The 18,788-nt window shown below is 38.0% G+C and overlaps 1 protein-coding gene and 1 long non-coding RNA gene across 4 annotated transcripts in view; one reads left to right on the top strand and one right to left on the bottom strand.

Moving 5' to 3' along the window:
• The window catches only part of SYNPO2 (synaptopodin 2), a 76,817-nt gene that overhangs the window by 5,629 nt on the left and 52,400 nt on the right, over positions 1-18,788 (top strand). The gene's annotated exons all lie outside the window — the stretch shown is intronic.
• Positions 1-18,788, bottom strand: part of LOC140684010 (uncharacterized) — a 34,093-nt gene that overhangs the window by 3,562 nt on the left and 11,743 nt on the right. The window contains exons 2-5 of one of the 2 annotated variants that reach the window (XR_012055807.1): positions 13,054-13,114; positions 8,339-8,432; positions 5,277-5,370; positions 2,680-2,751 (exon numbers count right to left, since the gene is read on the bottom strand). This is a non-coding gene — a long non-coding RNA (uncharacterized lncRNA). The remainder of the gene's footprint in view (positions 1-2,679; positions 2,752-5,276; positions 5,371-8,338; positions 8,433-13,053; positions 13,115-18,788) is intronic. The other variant, XR_012055808.1, reaches the window with a different exon arrangement.

The raw sequence follows: 18,788 nt of genomic DNA, 5'->3' as shown, positions 1-18,788 counted from the left end.
CTTTGCTTCATTTTGTACGTTCTTTGCTGGAAACATTTAAAATACACTGCAAGACATTATCACTTGTCATTGTTCTGTGTTTTCTGCCATTGCATTCTTATTGTGAATGTGAATGTAATAGTAAGACTTTTGGCCAAGTTCACATTAAAATATCACAACAGGAAATGTTATTTACAGAGTCCTCTAGGATTGTGTCTGATTGTTTAAGAGGACACAGCTAACAATTTATGCATATCATGAAAGGCTTTTCTTTCAAATGAAGAACTCAGTGTTCTTCCTATTTGCAGAAGTATTTAGAGCAGAAATTACTTTAAGGGACCATATTTAATAAGTTAAATGCTTAGCACTCTATAAAGGGAGAAGGATTAGCAGAGAGCACTTCAGCTTTAAGAGGAACAATTCTGTGCATGGAATTAGCTATGGACAGAAATGATAACATTTAGACTGCAACCAGTACTCATGAGCACTGGCTGGAACAAAACTGGCAGTAAAAAAACCCTGGGATATCAGCTTGAAGGTTTTAAATTTCAAACCTAATGTACACAAGTTACACAGTGGATTTTTTTCCCCTTTTCTGTAATTTATCCCATCTGCACCATTTCATTAGAATCTGTAAGCCATAGTCAGTGGGAATTTTAGGATCAGACTAAGATACATTTAGACTGGAACACTTCAGTATGCACCAAAATCAAAGTGCTGTGTTTTGGTTACCTGCCAAGACAACCTTGTGTTGAGCACGAAGGCCAAAAATCTTCAAAACACCTCAGGACTTTGCTCTCAGTGGAGGGCTGAGAAGATTGAAAGTGCCTGTCTTATTTGTGGCTTATGTGGAAGGTAAATTCTAACAAAAACCTAACTCTAAGTTTGCCACAGACAACAGGTTTAGACCCTGAGCTCTCTACAATGTTCTGCAGTCATGGGCACAGCAAAAACCATCCGTCTCTTGTTTAGCAGGGAAACTCTGTCTGCAAGTTGTCATTTCACTTTATTGAAATAGATTCTGAATCCCTTAAGTATCTTTCTTTGTTTTACATCTCCTTCCTACATCTGGGACTAGGCACTGAATGCATGGGTAACCTTTTGCTTCAAAAGAGTTATGTCATCCTGGACTGAGTAGCTGTAGAACCATTATTTTATGAACTTGCCTTTTTGTAAGTATATTTTAGAAATATGGTCCTATTTAGGAAACTGGATGCTTTGGGTTTTGAAGCATGTTTTATATTACAATTCATTAGCAGATGAACTGGTGATAGGTCAAAACTATGAAGAAAATAGATAAACTGTGGTGTTCTATACTGCTGGTTTCATATCTTCTCCACAGCATAAACATACCACGTATGGCATAAATTGCTGCAATATTGAATTTATAGAAAGTTTCTAAAATAAAAATAATATAAGACACCATATGTCCATTGTGGCTTTTCACAGCAACAGAAAAGAAAGCAAACAGAATGACAGGAAAGCATAATTTAATAAGACTAAATTTGCCCATCCTAGTACTCTCTGCCTAATACAGGAATATCAGGAGATGTTTGTTGTCTGAAGGCAAAGGTGGCAAAGCTGAAGCTCTGTTTTAAAAACCTGACAGTTGAAATTGCACTAAAAGAAGCCTTAACAGAGGAGTTATTTTTTTCCCATGAACTCGTTGGGAGCTTTGCCATTGACTTCAAAGGGCAAAGGATTGGGCCTTAGTTTGTATAATATAGTGCAGTTATTTAATTGGAAGCAGATATCATGAATAAAAATCCTCATTGGGAGGAGTGTAGCAGTAGTACAGATTTCTGTGTCTAGCAGAAATAATTTCCTTCTAAGGAACAAAAGATCACCTTAGACTTTAGAGTATTGTGACAACATGGTTATATAATGTATCTTTTATTCAAATTATTTGGTAATTATTTGGTATATTTCTTTTCCAACCTGTTTTGAAAGTCTGTGTGAGGACAAAGATACTCACTTGAGCTGAAGGCATTTCAGTCTGCTTATTTGTAAGAGAAAGAAATGATTGCTAATAGAACAGAGTAGACTGACATTACAAGAACCTAGAAGCAATTAATTAAAGGACTGATAATGTATCAGTGTAAGCTAAGGAAATAATTTAGGCAGTGGACATATCCCTCCATTGCAAATATTTAATGGTTGAAGGTACTCCTTGTAACTGCCCTCTCACTTTCTTTAGCTGTGCCAACAGACTGATCTGTGTTGGATGAATGATATTCCCTAAACAATTTAGATTTCAGGGCTTTGCTAACTCACCTCATTTTGCCTGACAGCTTGGGCAACTGTCCTATGAGCAGTTTATCTGTCAGGTTTGAAGTGTAGAAACTCCCAGGTGAGTAGAGGAAGGAGGAAAGGGAGAGGAGTGCCAGGCAGCTGGGGGTGACACTTTTCCAGCAAGCACAGGTGTGGCTGGACAATCTGTAATTCCGTGACACACCCATCTTGTAGATGTGTTTCCAACAGTTTAACTGGCATCCCTCTGGAAAGGCTATTAAGGGTCCAGCTTGTCATCATTAAGAAAAGCATCTCCATGGAGAGCTGTGCAACAGTAATTGCAATTGTTGTCTGTACCTGTGTAATAGAAGGCATTCCCAAGGTGTGCTGCTATCAAGGGGATACACATCATGAGTTCTGACATCTTTATTTATCCACCACCACTGAAACAGTCATCTCCCTACTTACCTCTCTAAATCCTTGTCTTCTCTGCCAGGAAATCTTGCTCCGCTTTCTGTTGCCATTCTCACTGTAGTACTTCTATTTAAACACAGAAGTATAGCTACTCACTTAAACATCAGTTTCAGTGAATTCACTGCAAATTGTGGGCAAAATGCCTCCAACTTCAAGCCTTGTTATTTGGTTAGAATAGTGCCCATCACTTCCACCGAACTTCCTTTGGACTGAAAGAAATACAGGAAACTTTCTACTTTCATGAACTCTCTCAGCACAGAAATCTCTGGACTACTAGAGCTTAACAGATGTGGCTGGAATAGAGTGATCAGCATTTTGTTCCACAAATTACATTTTCCTATTTTGCAGAGATCACTTCAAAGGCCAGCTGCCATAAGCCACTGATTTAATTACAGAGGATGCATATGGAAGTAATCTGAAAGGGATAAATAGCTTTCTTTATTATCATATATTCATAATGAGCTTTCTGCATGCTGAAATAATACTTGGAGGATGGATAGTGTAATACTCGCTTGCAAATTCCTTCAAATTAGGAAAAACTATCATTAAGCATAGATGTTTTAAGCAAATTCCTACATGTGATACTATTTAATGCCAAAGATCCTCATGAAAGAGCAGCTGTTAGACATCATTCATCGAAAAAGAGACCAAAGTTTCAGAATTGTTGGCTTTCCAAAAAAAAAAAAAAAAAAAAAAAAGAATAAAGAATATCTAGGAAATTAGAAGTGTTTCACCTAAATTGTCAGTCACTGGAATAAGTATACTATGTTGATGAATATAAAATAAGCCATTCACAAAAGTGGAGAGTTTCATTATAGAATGCACATTAAGATTACATAATTAGCTTTTGAAACAAAATTTTAGTATTAAAGTTGTTATCTCATGATATTCGTATTGTTAGTCAAAGTCAGTCTTTAGATGCGTTGTGCATTTTTGGGGGTATCTGAGGGAAGGTACCTGACATTTGAAAACCACAACTAGGACACGGTTTCCTTTGGAGCTTCCCAGTCCCTTTTCTAAATGAATTTGCAGTGTGCCTTTAAGTCCACTTTGACTAATCACCTTTTCATGATACTGACATTATTGATTATCACTAGATGGTGCTCTTCACAATCCCCAAAACCATAGACAGGTGAATGTAAAGACACTTAGTTCTACCTTGGAGAGGTTTTAATTGAGAGGTTTAATGTTTTCTTACTGAAGCTGCAAGTATTGTTCAGCTCGGTTCCACTCAGACCACACAGCAGAATTAATGTTCTCAGGAAAATTCGTATATAAATCAAGTCTAGAATCACAGAATCAAATGAATCAAAATCATAACATCAAATTACTAATTCCAAATCTTCCTTTCACTTCTACTTATTAGTCCCTGCTGCACACAAATAAAATGTAATCCCCCTAAGGAGGGCTCCATAAATTTGTACTAGGGTTTGAGTTGTGGTTTCATAACACTACAGTTAGGACAAATTTTGATCTTAGAAAAAACCTGACTAAATATTATTTCAGTAGAATTGCAGAAGAGGGAAGCAGTTGTAATCCTTTAAAGAGAAAACAAAAGTATTTATGCACCTGATACCATATTATGAACATTAAATAGTAATATTACACACAACTATTGAAGATATGCAGTGAAATAATAATTAAAAAGAGTATGAAAAATATTATCTCAGACCTCAGTTCCTTGCAGCTCAATATGATGACAGCCTGAGCAGACAGGGCTGGGAGCCCTAGAGGTCTAAGAACTCTCCCAGGTCTTGCATCCAATTTAAATCAAATTTTGAGCTATATTAAAATGGTGATTTTAATAAATTCCTCATTATCCTTTCTCTGCCCTCACTTTTAGTCATGACTTCAGTCTGTAACACTAGATCTTTATTTTACTAATTTGATTAAGAATAGACTAACATGAAGTACACCAAATCCAAGACTGCATCATTGACCAGCCATGGTGTTGAAAATCTACCTGAGTTTGGCAGCTTAAGCCCATTTTTACTCAAATAGTTTAAAATTAACAGATCAGTAGTACAGGTGTGATGTAACTACATTTTTCATGGTATAATCTTCCTTTCAAGAACCCTGATGCAGCTCCTAAACATGTTCTTTTTTAAGTCAGTTTCCACATCCCCAGGATAATGTTACTAAAGCGTTTTTGATTTCATGACACAATTTGTGATTACAGAGGGGGTTTGATTTTAAAACCTTTTTCATTCTGTTTCAGTTTTCTTCTTCTATATTTACAGGAACACTGAGAAACAATCCAATGAATCTTAATGCAGTGAAAGACCCATGAATGCTTCTTTTTCTACACTGGCAAGAACAGTACAAAGGCTGCAATAATTAAGCCTGAGGAGGTAGTTCTGGTTGTGGCCTGTCATTTTTTTAGAGTTACACTATGAACAAACAGAGCACTGAAATGCATGGCTTGAGAACAATAGTGTCCAGCCCCGTACCAGCCTTCTGGGTCACTCACTGGTTGTTTGCTTCCAGGCCTGATTTGCATAAGAGGTCTGCAAAAGCTGCAGAGGCTGGGAATTAGCACAAATTGATATGGGGTGCTAATTGACTTAGGCAAAAACTAAAGATGCACTGACCTGTTTAAATCAGACTTGCATTCAGGCCTCTGGATTCCTGCATCATCCAGTGCTGAAGAATTAAACCCTGGCACGGTTCATCAGCTGCTGGGCCCTGGGATAAAAATAGACGGGCAGAAATGGGATAATGTTTTAGCATAATCAGCTGAATCTGCAAAGGGTGGGAAGGAACCTTTCTTCTTACAGAAAATGCTTTCTTCTTGGCTCTTTTGGGTGTTGCTGTAGGCAACACCATGGCAATCGAGCTCACCTAAAATGAGAGCAAACCAAATCTTTCCCCAAAACCTTTTACTGCTCTAGACGCAAATACTTTTTTAAAGGTTGAAAAATACTCATTGTGCCATGTTTGTGGGCAGGTATGGTCCATCAAGAACAAGGAATACAATTTATTCCAGTGACTGGATCAAATGTTCCAGATGCAGATCCAGTGATTCACAGTTGTAGGAATTACCTCTTGCCTCAGCCCTATGCAGTGCCTCTCTTGTCTGATAAACAACTAAAAATCTTCTTCCAATAGCTTTGCATCAGGTCATTATGAGAAGAAAGGATGTGTTACAAAATGCTCTTTGCTTTTAGAGTAGTACTACAGAAAGCAGTGTTCACCCATGAGGATTTACATATAATATAATTCACATCCATGGGGATTCATATTCATGTTATACCTGTATGTCCCTTAAAGCAAAAATTGCACTGTTTAGTTTAATTTAAAATCTTCGTGAACTTTTGTGGATTTCTTCAGTTTCACATTTGCAAGATGCTCTCAGGCCAGATATTTTCATGTGCTTGTGTTTCCTTTTGGCCATTTCACTTGGCTCACACAGGCCTTTTGTACCTCTAGTTTCTCCATTATTTAAACACATTTAGTCCCACCCTAAAGCAGTATCTCAAATACAGATCCTGACACAACTGCACTTGGCTGGTTTTGACTAGTTTCTTGCATGTTAAAAGAATGTACAATCCTCTCCAACACAGTGACATTAAAATGCTTTTGCTGTGCTTTTTCAATTAATTGTATAAGTTAATAAGAAAAAGGTAAGTTTCAGGGCAAAATAATAAAGAGAAAAGGAAACTGGACACTGATTCTAACACTGAATTTAATTTATGGAGGTGCTGGCCTTTGACATCTTTTTAAAGACTACATCATCCTTAAAAAGTGTGCTTCCCAGAGAAACTTGAGGAGATACTTGCAGTTCATATAATAGGAGCTTTCTCTCAAAGAAATATTAGTAAGGGGTGTCAGCAAAGTCTTATCTGAGTCAGTTTATCATCTTTTAGGTGAAAAAGAGCACTGTACATTTTCACATTCCTATTCAGTTGCTTAAAAGGGCACTCCTGATCTTCAGTTAGTTTTAAAATGACTCCTTACATCACCAGCATGCTGAAAACAGCGACTATAAGACTTGTTGAAAAGCTAAAATCAGTGCCATAAGATAAAGAGTAACAAAACTTACCGATTTTCAACATACTTAGTAATTTGAATTGTTGGGAAGCACTTGCTCAGGAAACAAATACAAAATAACAGAACCAATTTACATGAATGTCTTTTCAGTTAAGCACTGTGCCTTCACAAGTTCCTCCTAGCCTCTACTCCTTTTGTTTGGTGCTTGGCATTTGGAAAATGCTGCAGATCAGGGCAGACTTCAACATTACCAGGGGCTTCTTTACACTCCTTGGAAAATTCACCCTATGCTGTCATATTGCCAGATGTTCCTTGAGACTGCTTTTTCTTTCAGAAATAAGCTCTGAAAACAGCACAGTGGATGTGAGAGGAGAAGGCAATGATGTCCATTTCCTCTTCTGCTTTTTTCTCCTGTTTTAAAGTTAGTATTTGACCTTTGCTGGGAGTTGATGCACTTTCCATAGGGAAATGTCACATGGGGGATCTGTAGCTGCCAGAGTCTTCATTTGAAAAATACTTACAAAAGGTGCCTCTTAACTGGTACAAGATGCAGTTATTTGTTGCTTTCCTATGCAGTTTTCGGTCTAAAAATCAAGTCATGAGGATGTGGCACAGTTTAGGATTTAAACATAGTAAGGTTACTTGGAGGTTCCACAACAATGCAGCCAAGTCAGATGCATTATTTAATAGTTGAAAAATATGCAGGACATCTTGGAGCAAAGTTGGAGCAACAGTAGCCATACAAAATTAAAAGGGATGCTGCTATCCTAGAGTAATACCACTTGGGCTACTGGAATCTTTCTATGACCATGTTGGGGTGAAATCTGATGGCAAGCAGGTTTTTTATGGCCACGTGTTAATCTTCTTGAGCAGGACGAGTTATTAAATTAAATCCTCAAAATGAGCAGCTCTTTCATGTACACTTATATTTTCCAGATGTATGATGCAGTCAAGATTATCCTGTGCATTTGTATGTGCTTCTTTCTTTTGTTGCTATTTTTAGAAAATTCTTTAAATTATTATTCTAACATCTGAGTAAGATTTTAAAATATTTTTTATTTTAGTCTCATAGCATTTTCCTGTTATGTTTCTTAATCCTTATTTCTATGATTCAAAGTTTTGGAAGAAACCAGGATTTAATTTAAACTAATTAAGCAAGTAGGAATTTTGTCCTAGGCTTCACTCATTTGAGGGATTCAGCAGTGATATTTATCTGTCATACTTAGCAGTATGGTTTTATTAAAATTACATCCATGCTAAAAATAAAAGCTGTGCCTCAACATAAATAATAGCACTTCAAATGGTGATGTTTTTCTAGGCCCTTCCTCCTTGACAGAACCAGTGTTGCAGAAAGTCAATGCTGTGCCTTCAGCATGTGGCCATTCCCTGCTGAGTTCATTCCTCACTGATCCCAGCAAGAATCGTGCACCTGGAGGTTCTGACCTTCTGTGGGAATTTCACTTCTAAAAAATATTTTAAACCAAACTTCCAACTCATGCCTATGATCTAATGACATCAGTTACCTTCATCCCTTTCCTCTGTGAAAGGTTTGTTAGGAAAACATTACTTCAGCTCCCAGAAGGAGCACATTGGGCTGGTCTTGCTATAGGATCGATGCATTTCATGAATGTGCAGCCTTCTGTCTCTGGAACTGCATTTTTACCTTAGCAAATGTCTTAAAGCTGGCACAGATCTTGGACAAAGATCATGAAGGTACTTCAGCATCTATCTGGGATGAGAGATGCCATATTATGTTTCTGTTAATACATAAAAAAAGTAATTCAGAGGAAGAAAATTAAATAAAATAATAAAAAATATATGCCAAAGGTCTGCTTGAAACAATACTCTAGATTCTTATATTAAGAATTATCAAAAATAGCAGCACTAAAAACAACCCCAACTGGCTCCTTCCCAAGCTCCATGTCTTTTGGATTTCCTTAAAAATTCAATCTACAGTTTCAGAATAATGCAACCATTGTAATTCAAGGACACTCCCCTGCTGGTTTTGATTAATTTATTTTAACTACACAGAAAAATCTGTTGTAGCTCCTCTGGTAACATAAATCCCTGTTACAAAGGATTCTGTTGTCTCCACCTCTCTAATAAACTATAGTGTCAGGGGTTCAGAGATAAATGGATGGCAATACAACTTTAACAATTCATCTCTGCTTATGTGTCTGAATTAATATCAGGTTTTTGTCCCCTTCAACCTTTAACTAATTTATAACTCTATTCTTACCTTCCTATATAAGTAACAGACCCAGTGAAATAGTTTAATTTGCATACCTTTTATACTTTAAAAATTAATATCTTGAAAAGAATATCAGGTATCTTAAAAAATCCCTGTAGTCCAGCTTTTTAAAACTCACTGTGGGTCTCCTGAGAAATACAACTTTCTTTACAGTACCAGCAACCAGAATCTGGTTCTTACTGGAGTTCCAGATTCCATTAAAATAAGAATACATTTCTGGATGTCCTGGATTGCAAAGTGATCCCACCCTCCCAGGAAGAAAAAACCCCAAGTAATAAGTAATCCCAAGCTTTTGATGTTTTAATCTTTTTTCAGGTGGTACTAGAGAAACTGGTATTTGTTGGTTGCAGGGCTAATGGAATAAGCTTGGCAGGCCCACAGTCTGAGAACAAAATGCCCAGTGAGGACACTTAAATACCTGCTACAGTTTCTATGGACAGAAATTGAGTAGTACAACAAAGCTCTTATTAAAATAACAGTGGCTTTCAGAGGTTCATGGATGGTCACAGCAAATTATGGCATGCAGATATTTTCCCAAATCCTAAGAGCATACATATTGTCTAGCATTCAAGCAGCATGATTCCTTTTGGGAGCCATACAGCACTTTAAAAGAAATTGCTGTTAGCTTACTTATACAATTACATACTCTTGAATTGTTTTCATTTCACATAAATATTAAATACTCCTTTGTTTAAATTAATCAATTTTAAAATACTACATGAAAGGAAATCAAACAAATGTCACGCTGTTTCTTACAGATTTCTGGTAAACTTGCTGCTCATTTGACATGTTGCATATGTCTTTTCAAGAACGCCCTCATGTGTGAGTGTATATACAGATGCTTTAGGCTAAATTAAACAATGTTCTATAGCTAGGACTGTTTTTGTAGTCCAAATAAAGTAGGTAGTGTTTTTATAACTATCAATTCTTGGGTTATGGAGAATGTCTTCAAATAGAAACAGAAAGAGGTTTATCTGTACAAACAGGTCTCATTTCCTTAAAAGGAAGTTGTTTCTTTTTTCTACTGCTTCTTTGGAGAACTGACTACAAACTGGGAATGGTTATTGTATGACTCATTTGGGAAGAATAGCTACAGTGTAAAAAGTTCAGAAAGGATTTTAATAAAACCAAACCAAATTATCTTCTGTTTTGGGCATGATAAAGATAGTTTGAAAGAGCAAAATATGAAGTTTTTCAGAATGCTGTAAGACAACCTAATACTGTAGTATTTTGAAGGGAAGGGGGGAAAGGTTAGGAAAGACAAAAACATTCTGCCCTAGTTTCAGTTCTATAGATAAGACAGAAATCCCCCTTTTTAAGGAAATTTTAATTTACTTGATTCTGGTCTGGTCTAGTCTGGCAGTGAGCTCCTGCATGCACCAGGCAAATCACTGGCTGCCAAAAACAGACATTGAGCTAGGGAATGATTCCCTACTCAGCTATGCTAAGATAATGGGACTTTGCTACTGCAGCCCATGTACTTCAGGTACTTGGAAATTCCCCCAAACACCAAGACTATCAGTTAAACTGTTAAAAATTATAACATTATTCCAATGAAACAACATTAATGCTGTGCACAGTAGAGACTGCAAATGTCACAAGGAAATATTATTGTATTACTCCCTGCATTGCCGTCCCTGCAATGCCACAAAGGATACAATAGTAAAGTTAGGACATAAAAACTTCTGTTAATGTTTATGATTCAGCATCCTTTCCTTATAGCCCTCATTTTAGTTTTTTACAGTTTTATAAATGAAATCACGTCTTCAGCATTCCACTTACAGTTCTGCTTCTCTTAGTGCTGTAGCACTTGAGTATCCTGCCTTTCAGGGGGAGAAACTGGGATTATGTCCCATAAAGCAAAGTTTTAACAGGATTTGTGGTCTGTTCGTCTCAGGAACATGCATTTAAAAAGTGCAGGCTTGCTCATGCAGTAGCTGGGTGAGGGATGCGGGCTGTTTAGCAAGTGTAATTTTTTTTCCCCAGTTCAGCACTAGTTATTTGCATATTGCTAATCTAGCAAGAGAATTTTATAAAATTTATATTTTCTTTCTCCTTAGTGTATATACAATATAAAGGAATTTGTCTCTTGTAGTCAAGCCACATTCCCTTGCATTTCAGACTATTATGTGGTTTTCGTTTGAAAGTCAATTTCCAATGTTGTCCATTTATATAAAAGCTTCCCAAAATGCTAGTAGAAATTTTGTTATTATTTTCTCATTCTTGAAGCACTATGAAACTTTTCCCTGATTGTTTCTCCTAAGATTAGTTCAATTGAGGCTGAAGTTAATAGAAAGTGACCAAGTGATTTCAGTGGGAGTTTCACATTTGGAGAGCAAAATCATGACTGTAATTTGGCAAGACTGTTGATGAATCTGGACTCCCATTCCTAGGAATTTTACAGGAAAATGCTGAACATTTCAAACTGCCATGAAGCTCTATTTGAATCTTCTGAATGTATCTAGAATATCCTGTAGTCTTCAAGCTAAGTTTTAAAAGAAAAATGCTTCAAAACCTTTTCACCCCACTTCCAGCTTGCTCATGTTGGACCATTTGGTTGGCCAAACAAGGCTCATGGATGTGTCACAAGCACTCAGTTCTTTCTGCAAACCCAGAAATGATGACTCTGTGCTTTACAGTCTAGCCCAGGTTTTACAGTAGATTGTAGGCATGCACTGCTGATGCTTTATAAGGTACCTAGATGGAGCATCTACAGGCAAAGCCATAATTTACCACTGCAGTAGACCGTGGATAGACAAATTATAGAATTTGGATATTTTAATAGATTTTAGAAATATACATATTTTATAGATCTTACATTTTAAAAAAGGTGTGGGTGAAAATGCTGTTGCTGCTGCTGTCCCAAAGTGCTGGTCATTGTGAGGACATAGAAGGTCGCTGTTTGGGAAGGGTTCTGCTGCTGGGAATGGGAGGCCAGCTCGGACACGAGGCTCACTCTTGACAATAGTCTGGATAGTGATCTGCCTGATAATGAGTGGGCTGATATTTCAACAGACTGCAGAAGAGAGTCTGTGCCTCTTTTAGAGGCCTACCCTGGACCTGGTTGTCAGGGAGCTGCAGGAGGATGAAGGCTGGCAGCAGACAGGGAAATAATTCAGCTGAATTCAATTAGAGTGCATCAGTAGAACTAAGTGAACTATTAAAATAAACAGTTTCCCTAAATCAGAGAGGGTTATGACCACAGAAATTGGAGCCTTTACAGATTCCTTTATACCATATTGAGCTATTCATGCTTTCCAACATGAGCCACTGCATTGCACAGTTGCAAACGTGCTGAGGATATGATTGTGTTTAGGCTGGCACACATGGCAGGGACCCACCTTGGCCCCTCTGACATTGGTCATTTTTCAGGATCTACAGCAGGCAGAGATACAGCAAGGTGCTGCTTTCCCCACAGAGATTGAGGAGCTGCTGCCTTGGTTTGTGGATCAAAGGGAAGAAGCAGTAACAGCATGAGAGAACAGGACTGAGAAAATCCCTCCTTCCCCCTTCTGCTGAGGACTCCTGCTGAACACCTGCAGAGAGGGCAACAGCTCCTCTGGTAGAATGGCTTGAGATTTTCCAAGTATCCTGGTCAAACCACTGGCCAGGATATAACCCTAATGGAATAGAAACAACCCAACACTTTACTAATGCCTTCAGATATCCTGGATCAATTTTCCTCTAAGTGCTACCTAATTGATTTAATGAGAGTGATTTTCTTGATTTAAGACGAAGCATCCTGAGTATTTCCTGGACTGTAGATTTAATTTGTTTGGCATCGGTATAGGTATTCATCAGCCAGCAAACACCTAGTATTTATTTATAACCACCATTGCACTTCATACTAAAGCCAGAGATTTAGGAAGAAACTGGGTGTGAGAAAGTGCTGCTTGCAATTGAGGCAAGTGGGCTCTTTGAGCAATATAGGAGTGGATTTCCCTACTGCTTAGACTTCCTTGATGGTAATTTTTTGCAGATACATATGCCTAAGTGAAAAATCAAAGTGGAACACATGTAGTAATACACAGCAATAGCTATGAGAAGAGCATATACTGCAAGAGATTGCTAGGTCATATATTCAGTGGAATAATACAATGTTCAGCAAAGACAACAGAAATACTTACAAGTATTGGATAAAGAAGTAACTTGGCTTTTAGGTGGTATTCTCAAATTATGATTTCCTGCCTAAAAGAAAACAATGAGAAATAAAGGAAACAATCTTATAAAAAGAATAGGGCAGGTAGCAACATACATTTTGTATATGAAAAAAGACTCCAAAGAAAGTGAAGTAATAGTCCATAAAAATGTTACCTCAAACTGCTGTGGAATTTGCAGCTGAGCTCCCATTTCCTTCAAAGGTTGAAAATTACAAGTTCCTGCAAAGCAGCCTTCTCAAAGTTGCAAAGGCCAATGGTTTAGTTTATATTTTTCCTACTGCAGAGCAACTGACTGACAGAGGTCAAGCACACAACTCGAAAGTTAAGTCCTTTCCCCAAGTCCCTTTGCTGTGGCTGCCTCCCCTTAGTGTTTCACTCTCTTGGTTTCTGAGTTCTCCTATGCATTAGTTGGCAGCCTCAACTCGTAGCAACACAAATTTACACACAGCACCACCAGAATTACATCTTGGTGTATTTTGAAAGCCTAAATTTAAACCAACCCTTATGGAAGAAAACTTATCAGATACTTTTGCTAGAGGAAAATCTCCATGCTCACAATATAAAATATCTTTTGCCTGCTTTTTTTGCACTCAGAAGCAGAAATCTAAATTGTTTGAAAGATTTTTTTTTCCAAGTAATACCTTTTTTGGTTATGGACCAGTCTTGCTGACAAATATCCAACTCTTGCCAGGAGCTAAACTACTAAATGTCAATCTAGTCCATTTTTGACAGTACACATGCAAGATATGGCCACAGTTCTAAAACAACATTTTTAGCATGCTCCTTGGAATAGCTAAAATCAAAACTGCAAGAGAAAGCACAGCCAAACCTTGTTGTATAACTGCAATAATTACTTCTGAAAGAAAATAGCCTGATGGACAGAACAAGGGTGACAGCAGGTTCTATTAATCAAAGTGTACTCTAATGGAGCTAAAGATGGAGTACAAACCAAAAAGTCAGGAATATTATTCAGACATCCTAGCTTGACTCATTTTAAACTCCTGCAATGCAGGTGAGAATTCTGTAATATTTTGTGCTTATTTATTTTGAGGCATTTGGATGCCAGGACTCAATTCTTAACTTGGGCCCAAGACTGCTCCAGTGAACTCATTTTAGAAATATAAAGTTTAGTTTTCATATTGATGTGATCAGCAGAACTGATTAATGGCAATGAAATATGTTGAAGGGTGCCATTGGAAAAGCTGGTTGCAGTTATTGCAGCAGTTACAAAGAGCTGATGAGGGGCAGGGTGAGTTATGAATCCACACAGAATAGTCCCACACTGCAGGCCAGGGCCTAAATTCACAAGTCAGATACAGCTTTTTCTGGAAATAGTTAGGAATTGGTTTTCCAACTACTGTTCTTACCTGCAAACCTGCCTTTATCACATCTAAGTTGTTAAGTGGATCAGTTCTGAACACATTTTACAGTCAAAGCCTCATCTAAAGTCTCAACTGTACCTAATCCCTCCTTGCGCTCTGATACTCATAGTGTGCTCCTCTGATTTCCTTTTGCACAGAGACCTGAGCACACAACTTCCACCCTTGAATTATCCACTTCTAAATTACCTGGGTCTAAAAAGCTGTCTTCAAACACCTTGTATTACTTAGTCTAACCTAACTCCTAACCTGGGCCCTATTTTCTTCTGCTCTCTCCTTGGTTTTCTGGTCCTTTTCTTCTAAATCCTTCCATATACATCAACTACATAAATTCTAACATCAGCTGGCTCTTACGGTCATCTCTTTGGCCATTTCTACCACAGGAAACAGCTCTACTATGCTTCCCCCTGTTCAATGGCATATACATGTCTTTCCTGACATTTCCCATTTCTTCATCTGTCAGGTGTTTTAAGGAAGGGAGCTCAACAGGCAGGTTTGAAAGAAACCATTCCAGGTAAAGGTACTGGGAAGCCCTGATGCACGATGAGTACAAAAGTTCAGTCAGGGATTGTGAGAGTTATCAAACAGGAAAAAACAGTAACTAAAATGTATTAACTGCTTCACTACAATCACTGTGTGCACAAGAAGATGTAAATCATCATGACAGTAATTAAACTTGGTTCACAAGCCTTCAAACATACTCAGTATGAAATTCTTTCTCATCTATGCAGCTGAGCAAATTTACTTCAGCCAGCAGGTGGGGGCATCTAAGAAGACTGTTTGGACTATAGAACAAGAAGACATCTGTACTGCTGAGAGGGCTTTGAAGACATGCCAAATGTATTTGGGGTGTTTTTGTCTTTCATAAAGGTTAAGGTTTTTCTAGAAAAATCCTAGTATTACTTCTACTCCTCACACTAAAAATAAAACCCAAATGAAAAGAGCATCAGGGACAGTCATGAAAGAAATTTTATGGCCCTATAGATAGGATGTCCCAAAACAGAACAGTATACAGATGAAATATTGAATAGTTTACATGTTATGCATTCAAACAACCATCAGCCAAACATGTCTTTGAAAGTGTTGATATGAAATACAGAAGTTGCCAGTTCCCAGCAAAAATCACCTATAGATGCTTGCAAATAGCAACATCCTTTTACAGGATGCTATTGCTATTATGCTTCAATATTTAACTAGGCTTGGCAGGCAGAAGGAAAAACAAAAATATACTCATGTTCTGGCAGTCTACTGCATGCTGAATTTTAGAGCATTGGCCATGCAACCATCTTGTCCTATTTAGGAAATTTTTTTGTCTAGATTTCTTTGTTTGGGTTTGATAACCTAACTGCAAGCTGATCCAAAATGACAATAAGCTTCATTCCAAGTGCAGTAGGAGAACACAGACACAAATGCTGCTTCACTGCTTGTCCATAAGGAGGATTGCAAAGGATCTGTTAGGCTCCTAAAGGAAGAAGTCTGTTGCTAGTACCTTTCAGGCAGAATTTGCTAGTATTGGTGATTTGCTATATTTGTACACAAAATAGTAAGGTAAGTAAATTTCAAGACAGCTTATCAAATTCTCACACAACATAAATGTTCTAAGCATGAAACTTGGAAAGACTGGATTGCATTCAAAGTTTGGGTGAAAAAAAGTAGCAGTTCGTCTTGTGCAGCTAAATTTGGAATACAAGAGACCCCAGGTGTAATCTGCAGTGGTTTATGGGTTTCTTTAAGAACATTATGCTACTCAATACAAGTCAGGCCCACACCATCCCATTCCTCAACAGTGGGCACTGGGGCTCCCTTGCTTAATAAGTGGAAACACAGGAAAAGTGTGGTATTTTCCTTCTGTTTTCTCTGTCCCTGCATTACATAAATCTAAATTTTCAATTTAAGATTACTAGAGCTTCAAATTCAAATGACCCTAAATGTGCAACTACCTTTTGGCTACATCTAGACAATTGCTCTGCCTCCTCCTTGTATGATAGTCCTTCGTCATTAAATCTTTTGTGTCAAGAGAGGTAACTAGAAATTTCAGGCTTCCAGTTCTCTGTTCAAACTTGCTTTGAATCTCTGAAGGATGCAAGGGGTAAAGCACATTGGAATTTCTTTATGAAGCCTAACTGGTAGCTGTGCTGTTAGATCTCCTGTGGCCACTGTGGGGGAGATGGGTCCAGTCCCCATGGAGACATCCAGCAATCCTCTTTTCTAAGTAACTGGACAAGTAGACTTTGGTGCAGCATCACACAGAGGGCTGTCATATGCTACTGCAGCTTTGAGTTTTTCTCCTCAGATGAGTTCTTTTTTTTATCCTAACATGAATTTGTCATGATTTTTGTCCAAAAAACAAGGTTAGCTCTGTGCCAGAAAAGCCCAGGATAAATGTGTCAGAACCTATTTTCATCTGCTTAGTAAAGTCTTACAGAACAACATTTAAGCCCTTCTCCCCATCCAGAACTATGCCTACCTTGAATGCTTTGTTTATTTGTACTCAGGATATCTAGGCAACAAGGGAACAAGTGCCCATGACCTGGTAAAACTGCATTGTATTAAGCTGTCTGTGTCCAACTCGATTTTAATGCCAAGAGATTAAAACAAATGCAAAACCTAGACCAAAGCTACAGAGCTGTGGGCTTCTAATGTTAACTTCATCTATTTTAAAAAAAAAATTAATACTGCTAATTAGCATCACTAACAAACAACTGCAGCTTTAACTTCTGATCCAAATCCTGCAGCCTCTTGGGGCACTGAACTCACATTTGATTTTTTACCATCAGCTGAGTTGTGATGAACCCTTATCTCCTCCCTATTAGAATGCATAGAAAGCAATGCATCATGACCTCTGAGACACCCAAAACGAGCTCTTACCAGAAGAAGTGTGTGGTACCTGATGAGCTGTGGCTCTGCAAAGGGCTCTGGCATATGACAGAGCCAGGCACAGTGTGAAGCCTGTCAGGCTGAGTGTGAGGTAGGTTTTCTGCCCATATATCCCAGTCTGGGATCTTGGAATATTGGGGAGCACTGTGGAGGGTGCAGGAGCCAAGTGTTCATTCAGGTGGAACCAGATTGATGAGCCCAAGCTCAGGGCTGTGGCTGCAGCCAGCAGAGGCAAGGAGGATGCTGCAGCCAGTTGTGGGAGCAGGGTGAAGTGGATATAATAAAGAACAAATCTAGCCAATTTATTCAAGTGTGGTTTGGCCTCAGAACTGCTCAGAATCATTACTGTGTAATATATTAGATGTGCCTGAGCAAGTTAAATTTCTCATTTTCTTGGACAAAGAAACAATATTACTTCTTTTCTGTACTATAAATTACTGTAAAATACAAATTGAGATATTCTGTTGATATGTGGGTTTTCTTTCTGGTTTTTTTTGGTTTGGTTGTTATGCCTGGTTTCTAACAAAGCATAACTTTCAGTGCACATTCATGTCAGCAATGGCCTTATTTGAAACAGCAGTTCTTCTCAAGGTGCCTCGCAGGGTGATGACCCTTAATTCCAGGCATCCCAGCTTTGATTAAAACCACATGAAACAAGTTCATCTTAGTAACCCTGCACTAGCTTTCCTCAAACACACAAAAAGCCTGCGTTAAGACTACCCTAACACATCTTTATTTTGGTCACATTTTCTTAAACCTTGTCTGTCTCTCACAGTTCGAGCTTTGAACAATTATTACAATCACAAGCATTCCTCCTGAATGAGGAACAGAGTAATTTTCATTTTAAATCCAAGAACAAAACCATATTTCCCTACAAGACAAGATTTCCTGTTCCCTCCTTCTACAGAACTAAAGTGCCTATTATCTTCCCTAGGGTTACTAGAAGATGAAATCATGTACTGCAAGTCAGTGGCTATTCTTGTCCCTCCCAAAAGTAGCTGGCTAGAATGGAGAGGAGAAGGAAAAGAAAGGAACATAGAATGCAAGAACAAAACCACAAAGCTCTTTGGGGAATTGAAAATTTAAAAAAAAAAGGGAAAAAAAGGAGGCAACACATAACTGCCACCACCAGTAACTGCAAAATCCTTAAAGAGGAGCTGTGAGGAACTGCTATGGTTGCATTTTAAGACAAGATCAACAAATATGATACAGGACTTTTCAACACAAGCCAAACTATGGCCACATTCACATTATCACAGTGACACCGGGCACCTAATCCAACAAAGACCACCCTTTTTGAATTCTCTTTCCCTCTGAGCAATCACTACCTTCTCTACTGCTGTTTTCTTTTTGTTTAGAGGTCAAAAATCTTATTGGTTAGGTCCCTGTCTTTCTGTCTCAGGCTTTCACAGAGGGTTTATGACAACTTGGTATGGTCTTTCATGA

This window comes from Taeniopygia guttata, chromosome 4 (assembly GCF_048771995.1).
Source record: "Taeniopygia guttata chromosome 4, bTaeGut7.mat, whole genome shotgun sequence".
NCBI lineage: Eukaryota > Metazoa > Chordata > Aves > Passeriformes > Estrildidae > Taeniopygia > Taeniopygia guttata.
Note: the sequence above shows the minus strand (reverse complement) of the source record. Positions and strands in the feature narration are given on the sequence as shown.